Below are 8,888 nucleotides of genomic sequence, written 5' to 3'. Positions count from 1 at the left end.
AGTCATGTTTTGCAGAGGGGTTAAATACATATTTCTCTCATTAAAATGCAAATCAATTTATAACATTTTTGACATGCCTTTTTCTGGATTTTCTTGTTTCTTTGTCAGTGGGCAAACATACAAAATCAGCAGGGGATCAAATACTCTTTCCCTCTCTGTAAGATAAATGGACCAAAGCTTTAGAACATAACTACCTTCACGTGACTAAAGACAGCATTTTACTAATAACCACATCATTTCTTCAACTGTACTGAAAAGGCCCCTGTGAGCTCTGGTCATTTGAATAGTATCAGAGATCTCCTATTTATATGATTAACTGAAGATAAAAAAGCTTGTGGCCAATATGGAATAAAATATAATGTGACTACAGCAGCACAAATGCAAAGAGACTAGTAGACAAAATACACAGTCTGCTTATACTAGACTACTCAAAATGTAATGTTATCTCGTTTAATACTGAAGGAGCAGTGGAAAATGTATCAAAGGATCTCTGTCATCTTTTTTAAGGTAGTGTATGATAATAGCATATAAGCTCTTTCATGGCAGCAATGACATTCTACTGAACAAATCGTTTTCACCTCAGATGTGCACTCTAATTCTAGGCCCAGAGATGTTTAGCTTTGAGGAACTGCCTCCAAGTAATCCTGAGTCTATTAAAACCAATCTGATCACACAGAGTTCAGATCACGGGATGCTGTTATGATAACTGCAGTGTAGCTAACCTCTCTCCTCCATAAAATGCCACAGCACAGGGACTAAGTAATGGATTTATGTAATGTTAGCACTTACTGACATTATAGCGCAGAGGTAACTTCATACCTGTGAAAGTTAAATCAAAGCCTTTGTTTTATTCCTTTCCTCATCTGAGCACTGTAAGACAAAATGCTCCTGTTTCTTAGGGAACGGTGTGGTAGGTTGAGAAAGAATGTAGAGGAATACAGAGTTGCTTCCATGTTCTAACAAGGATATTGACTTCAAAAGAGGTTCAAAGTACTACTGGCTAAGGACAGAAGATGAAACATTGCTTTAATGAAAGGATATTTGGCATGTCTACTGAATGGATCATTGCAGTAAAGCACAAGTGGAAGGCTTTAATATAGTCCTGATCTAAAATAGGCTCAACTTGTAGTATGTCTTATTAATTTGAACTTGAATGTGTGTAACAAACTGCATGGCAATCCATCCTACAGTTGTTGAGATATTCCACTAAAACACAAATGACAACCTAGCAGTGTTGTGACCAAGTCCTCTTTGCTAAAGTCATTTGGTCCACATCTCAAGCAAGTTTCGAGTTATGTCAAGTCCCAAATCAAGTCAAAAAATGTTTACACCCAGGATAAAGCACTCTTACCTGTAGTATCCAGTCTTTATAAAGTGAAAAGACACTAGAACAAAAACTATGACAAGGAATATAATCTGTATTATAATTATTGATATTTAGGGAAATGAATGTAATCAAAGCAAAACCAGATTATTTCTTTTAAATCCAAAAGTGATTACTCGTGGCACAGACGCAGCCATTGCAGTGGACTGGTCCGACTAATAAGGCTTCATTACGGGTCTTTGATGTCATGTGTTGCCATAGTAAGGAGTTTGACTTGACATACTTGATACTTAGACAGAAATGTGACAACATCAAATTACATTATTTTATATTTAACAGCTAAAATTCAAACTTATGAATACACACAAGTCATCCGAGTCACCATGCCTCAAGTCACGTCAAGTCTTGAGTCATTAACTTACAAGTCCAAGTTGAGTTTTAAGTAATTTAATTTTTGTCAAGTCATGTCATCAAAATGGTGACTCGAGTCAACTCGAGTCCAAGTCACCAAGTCTCAAGACCACATCTCTGCCTTATAGGGGTAGGGAAAAAAAAAATTAAAAATCAAATGTATCCTGAATTTTTGGGTGACGATTTTGTAATTGATTCTTTTCATATTCTTCTTTTTTAAACCAATGATTGACCTAAATATTTTGTGTGTATACGGTACTGCCGACAGCAACTACATCATATCCGTTTCTAGGAAAACAGATCGAAAGCAGAAAATGCCATGTCACGTTCTTCTTTACAAAATAAATACATGTTAGACTGACTGATTGACATATGATATGCATTCTTCTTAGAAAACAATTTGTTTTTAAAATGTCTCATCATGTATTGTCACTAGAAGTGCATTATTCAACTTTTGTTTTTGTTAAAGAAGAAAAAGAAAATTGCAATACTCAATACTATCAAATCGCAATACTTCTGGAAATAAATTAATGTCAGTAAATGAAAATTGCATTACAAATCGAATCAGCAGCCATGTATTATAAAAGAATCAAATCGGGACAAAAGCATACCGTCCTAGCCCTACTATCCATCCAGTAGATGTTGAGATATTTCACAAGAGAAGTGAAACATTTGACCTGTGGCGCTTTCATCTTCTAGGCACCATGAATACAATTTAATGGCAATTTATCCAATAGTTGTTGATATATCTCAGTCTGAACCAATGTGGTGGAGCGACAGACCAACATTGCCACCCCTAGGGCCATTCCAGTAGGATTGCTAAAAGAAATGCTCCTGTACAGAAAAATACAGCTCATTTTACGTCAAATAAATCTGTGTTTTTCAAAGTACAGTAGTTTAGTCTCTACAAACGTAAAACAATGTTCTGAGAATTACAGAAATTATAGAAATTACAGACCTACTCTGACAGGCATGTTAACTGTTAAACAGGACACATTTCAGTCTCTGTTTATTAAATGGTTGATTACATTGCTCAAGCTGTATTGATTGTGTGTGTAATGCCTAATATTGCTTTTATAACTGACAAGAAAGCTTTGTGCCCCAGGAAGATGTAAATACTTTTCTTTATACTGCCCCCTGGCCGTGTTACTTTTTAGGTTCACTCCTGGACAGGGTGTGGGAGTTTTGCTTGCAGGTGGGTGCCTGATAGAGTTGAAGAGGCAGTGAGGAGTGACTGCCCTCTGAGATCACCACGTGCAAGATGAAGGATAGGTAATGTCTGTTCTCTATTTTCTTATTTTGACTTTAAATACTATTTGTTAGTGTCCATTGGAGATACAATTAGAAAAAAGATGCTATGCAGGCAACGCAAAGCTAATCTAACCCAGTAAAGCAGACATACTTTCCAACCTTCCAGTGACAAGTTGTCCCTTGCTGTATAGAGCTTTTCTGAAACACAAACAAACAACCTCTCCAAAGTATTACCATTAAGCATTACCGTTTTAGAAGATACTAAATTCAGCTTCAGACAGAGCTGATACAAAAGTAAGGATGCAATCTACAAGCAGTGGCTTGTTGATTTTGCAAAACTGTGCAGCAGTCAAGCTATTGACATAAAATAAAGGCACATCAATAGATGTTATACAATCTTTTTGGGTTCTGTCCATATTAGAATTTAGTCTTTCAAATCCCCATGAAACGATGACCTCAAGTCTCAGCCAGAGACCAGTAGTGAGCCCACTCAGGAGTAATGCTAACAAAATCACAGTTATTATATGTTATTTTTATTGTTATCATTATTGCTTTTGTTCTGAAAAGCAAACTGTAATTCTGGTGTTAGCCAAATCCGATAAGTAGAAGACTTTCACCCAATATTGAAAATCAGTAGCCAGTTTCTGTTCATCTATGGATTTGCAATAGGGATCCTACATTGGTACAGCTCCAGATTTCATAGACCTTTTAAACCCAGACTAACTGTTGTTTCATGATCATAAGAATTAAAGTGTTGAAGTTCTGATTCTGGCGTCACATCCACATTACTACTCAACAGCATACAAATCTATCTTTTAGTACTTAGTAATTTTTACTTCAAAATGAAATATATTTTACTTGAAATATATTTTACTTGATGTACAGTAGCTCCTCAGAGTCTCAAAGCCTTGGCATTTTGTCAACGAACTATGCAACCCACACTGTTGAGAGTAAATAATAGAAGAACCTTATCCATACCAGGAAATCCACTGAGATGCAGAGGCTGCCATTTACAGTTTGAAATAAAAAAGCACTCCAACCCTACCATGATTTGAAGAGGTTATACAGGAAATACTGTACTGGATTTACAAGACAAAGAAATAAAAAAAACTGTGATTTAAAAAAGACAAGGTAGGCTACAGCTTTGCCTGCATCCATATAGTTATTAATTGCCCACAGATCATAGAGTACACACGTTAACATTCAGCCTGTACTATGTTGTACTTTGGACTAATGCCTTTTTTAAGTTTGTGGATCTAAAGCAGATTTTTTGGAGCAATCCTAAGAAACCAGGGTTGCACAAGAGCCGGAGAAATCCATCTGCCTCCCCCAAATCACATTCTGACATGTCTCACAGTCAAATCTCTCCCCAAGGCGCTAGATGAGGGAACATCTTCAACATAAACCTGGATACAATAGGGCCTGTAAGATACCGAAAAAATGGATTGGGAGTGCAAAAAACAGAAACCTATGCCGGAAACACGACTTTCTATAAATACAAGATACTCGCCTCAGCTGCCAAGTTCGTTATTTTCTCTCCCTCTCTCTCTCTCTGTCATGTTGGGCTCTGCATAGTTATATATACTACATCATCATTCAAACACTGGGCAATTGAAAGAAAAATAGCACAAATAAGAAAAATAAAAGCAGCGGAAGCGTGGTTCTTCTTTTGAAGGAACATCTCTCTCCTGCTCTTCCTCTGAGAGTGGGAGTGGGTTAGGGAAGCCCGGTACCAGGCCCCGATGCTGCTGCTGTTTGTGTGGCAGGTTTCCCGTGCGATCCAAAAATACTTTCGCACTCGCCCACTTTGGTCCCCAGCCGCCTGTACTCTTTGGTTCTACAACAGGGATGGGTGAGAATCATATTCAGCTCTCATATCGTGATTGCGGAATGCCCCAGTGTTTCTTTAACCATGCCCCCAGACTCCTCCACACACATTGCACTCACATGGCTTCCACCTTGCCCTCTTCTCTGCTGGATACATGCTTGCAGCACTCTGACAGTCAAATTCTTGGGCCTGATCCAGCTGCTGTACCTGCTGTTACACAACGGCTTGGACATGTTCAAAAGAAATCCGTGAAATACCACAGTAAATTTCCATATTTTTAAATGTTTGATTCAAACTAAAGAATGCCTTCACTCCCAAATAACTGATCGTATGATATAAGAGTAGATACAGGGTCAATATGATTTCATCTAAGTCATGTGCTTTACCAGATGCAACAACAATCCCCTTTAGACTGAAGCTCAATAACATCCCCTACACAAAATCATTATCACGCAACATGGGACTAATTCTATGTACTTTTGACCAACAGAAGTTAACGTCTACATATTTTAGTCTCTGACTCATCTGCACCCACACATTGATTTCTATTTGTTGCCCCTTTCCCCTATCTTCTGACACCACAACATGTATGAAGGATCTCAATAATAATACTGAGTACCATGCACTCAGTAAAGAGACATGCAATGCAAACAGATTCAAACAACTAGCTAGCAGCAGACATATAAGAAAACAGATGAAGAATGTTAAGAGCTTGCAGCTAACAAAAGTAACTATGGAAACGGCCAGCTCTACATTGCACTAGCTGCCACAGCTCTCTCCAGAAATAAAAACTGTTGGGCTAAGAGCGAATCAGGTAAAGACAAAAGATCCCGGGTGAACCTATTTATAGTGGGCCTTACATAACATACATAGACCTATGTTGGCTGAGGCAAGTTTGGTGCTCAACAGTAAGCTTCTGGGGGCAAGGCAGGGTACAGAGAGCTGGAGATGCTGGATCCTGGAGGGTATTTTATAAAAAGACAAAGTATAAACAGCAATTAGGCAAGTGTGGATGATGATGCTGATGGCAACTGAATTAAATAGAGGAAGGATGGCTTGCTGCTTTGATGTTAAGGAGAACAAACACTGTTACACTGTCCTGGGAGGGTAGTGATGTCAAAACCGGACTTCCACGGACAACATTAACATGCAATGAGCTAATGAAAATTGACACATTAAACAGTTCATAGCCATGAAGCTTGAGGGAATCTAAAAGACAGAAAATGGATAATGCATACGTCACAAGGAGCAGAAGTTCATTGTCAGTTTGCCCAAAGGTCTTGTTTATGTGTATGGCAGGCATAAAAGTTATGTCAGAGGAGCACACACACACACACACAATACTATGGCCTCAGGACAAAACATCTGACATCTCCAGTGAGATGATACGAACATATAAGCCCACATACGCGCATAAACCTGTGTGAGAGCCACTGTAATGCAGAAGCAGTGATCATCTAGAAATACAGCCTGCCATCATATCTTAAATCCAAATGGATCCATTAGCATAATTATCCACTTATTCCACTTTAATTCTAAGTAGCTCTCCATTGTAAGTAAAATGATAGCTAAGCTGTATTCAAAAAGCCTCTTTTACACTCACAAATGCCTTATTAATTAGCTCCCTCTAGCATAAGTTCCCAGTAATTACATTCAATACAGCAGTCAGTGCTACAAGGGGGGTATTTCCAGCAACTATTCAACAACTTTATAATTACTCTGCAGATGTATAATGATTTCTATCATAAAAATATTCTATTTCAAAACCAAGTAACAACCATTTGGACAGTGCATTCTCTCCATGTTCATTGCAGTCATTAGTAAATTCATTGGTAGGCAATCACAAAATATTCACTATATTGAAGCTCTGATAAGGTTGGGATGATATGCAAATGAATACTCCCTGACTCATCTGTTTATTATGCAGTCACATTAGTTAGCTCTGATGCTGTTTGGCTATTATCCCATCTCACTGTGAAAAAGGGTCTTGGGTGAGGGGGATGGATTGCGCAGTAAGTGCTTTAGTCACACAGATTGTCCGCACTCTTCAAAGAAATAAATGCATTTCGACTGTAGTTGCATGGAGGGGATGTGGAATCCATTTCCTTTGAGAGAAACTGCGAAAGGCAGAGGATATGGCTCATCTGTGTCCAAATCCCTTGATAGCGTGTTTTGCGTTAATAGGTCAAAGGGTCAAATGATGAGCTTGTGTCTCCCAGGACTGAGCCCGAAGGCAATCACTGCACATGGATAAATCATATGCTAGTTTTTTTTATAGATCTAAACTCATGATTCTGTCAAACGAATGTCACTTAATATGGATTTGAAACCTTTTCCTAGTTGCAGACAGGTACAGTGTTTATTTGTGTTGCTGTTAATCTACAGTATCTACTATGAATTGAAAAACAGAGACCTGTAGAATGTAGCTTCTAATGGTGTGGATAATGGTGAATTTACCGATCTGTGGCTTCACAGCCAATCTGCTGTTCTGCTAACTGATAGAGGGATTTTTTTTAGCCATGCAATCTTAGTGCACCATGCTAAGCCTTCAACTATACCACTGCACATCTAGTCCAATCAAAGAATTCATAAAAAGTCTAGGGGTTGGAACCCAGTCGTCATGCACACAGACTGAGAGCCTGTATCAGTGCTCCCAGTAGCTACGTTTTTATATCTCGTGTCAAAGTATTAGTAAGAACATTGCCACTGTATCCCCCGGTGTGTGAATGTATGCCAGCACGTCAAGTAGTGAAAAGAATTTGACATCTATGTACTCTCCATGCCTTTTGATTTTAGCTAATTAAGCACCAAGCCCTCACAGCAACTGCGCTCCATGGAAACCATGTGAAAAAGCAGATTGACGTCAGCTAGAGGCCTTGGAATGTGCAATCTAACAAAGGACAGAGGACAGGGCTGCTGTACTTAAGGTCACACTGTGTTGAAGCTACGGTCTGTTTTGACTGACATCGGTACTGAAAATGTTGACTGACTGCAAGCTGAATACAAATGTCCTGTAATTTCAATACATTATATTACATGCAAAACAGGGTATGTCACTACCTATGTCAATAGCTGGAACTGGAGGCAGGTAACAATGGTGGCTTCTTAGCATTATTGCACAATATTAATATTGCATAATACAAGCAAATCAAATTCCTACTGTTAAAGCTGTACATTGGGTATGAGGATAGAATACCCCGGCTCTCCACTGTACTGTCAAAAATGTATTAAATAATACAACTTTTAGATCTTACTCGCATTTTTTGAATAATATTCACCCACAGGCATTTTGGAAGTATTAGAAAGATTTGAAAAATACAAGAAAAAGGAGCCATGGTGGGATTTTATCTTTCGTCAATAAGAGCAACTTTACTAATCCAAGATATAAAATGTGCACATATTCAAAACCTTGTAATGCTGACTGATGTGACTGTACATGTGTCTACTGTAACACCCGGGGATACAGTGGCAATGTTCTTATTAATACTTTGACACGAGATATAAAACGTAGGTAATGGGAGCACTGATACAAGCTCTCAGTCTGTGTGCATGACGACTGGGTTCCAACCTCTAGACTTTTTATGAATTCTTTGAATGGACTAGATGTGCAGTTGTATAGTTGAAGGCCTAGCATGGTGCACTAAGATTGCATGGCTAAAAATAGTGCCTCTATCAGTTAGCAGAAGAGCAGATAGGCTGTGAAGCCACAGATCGGTAGCTTCACCACATTTATTAGAAGCTACGTTATGTCTCTGTTGTTCCTATTCATGGTAGCTACTACCTTAGCAACATAAATAAACTACTGTTTTTTTATATGCTTAGGCACATGTTGTTCACAGCCTTCTTTAATTATTAAATATTAATTATTATTAAGTTATTAATTAAGGACAAGAAATTATCAATAGTGGTTACAAAGAAAGATTACTGAGTCAGCTGATTCTTTCATCCACAGCAAATCACAAGTGGCAGTAGAATAATCACCAATTACAAGCACCCTGTGCGAAGGTGTGTGTAGGATTTGAGTCATAACAAACAAGCTCAGCACATTACCAAAAAAGTACAGCATGACAAAAA

The sequence above is a fragment of the Etheostoma spectabile genome, chromosome 2 (genome assembly GCF_008692095.1).
Source record: "Etheostoma spectabile isolate EspeVRDwgs_2016 chromosome 2, UIUC_Espe_1.0, whole genome shotgun sequence".
Lineage (NCBI taxonomy): Eukaryota > Metazoa > Chordata > Actinopteri > Perciformes > Percidae > Etheostoma > Etheostoma spectabile.
The sequence above is the reverse complement of the archived record's forward strand: the minus strand, read 5'-3'. Positions refer to the sequence as shown.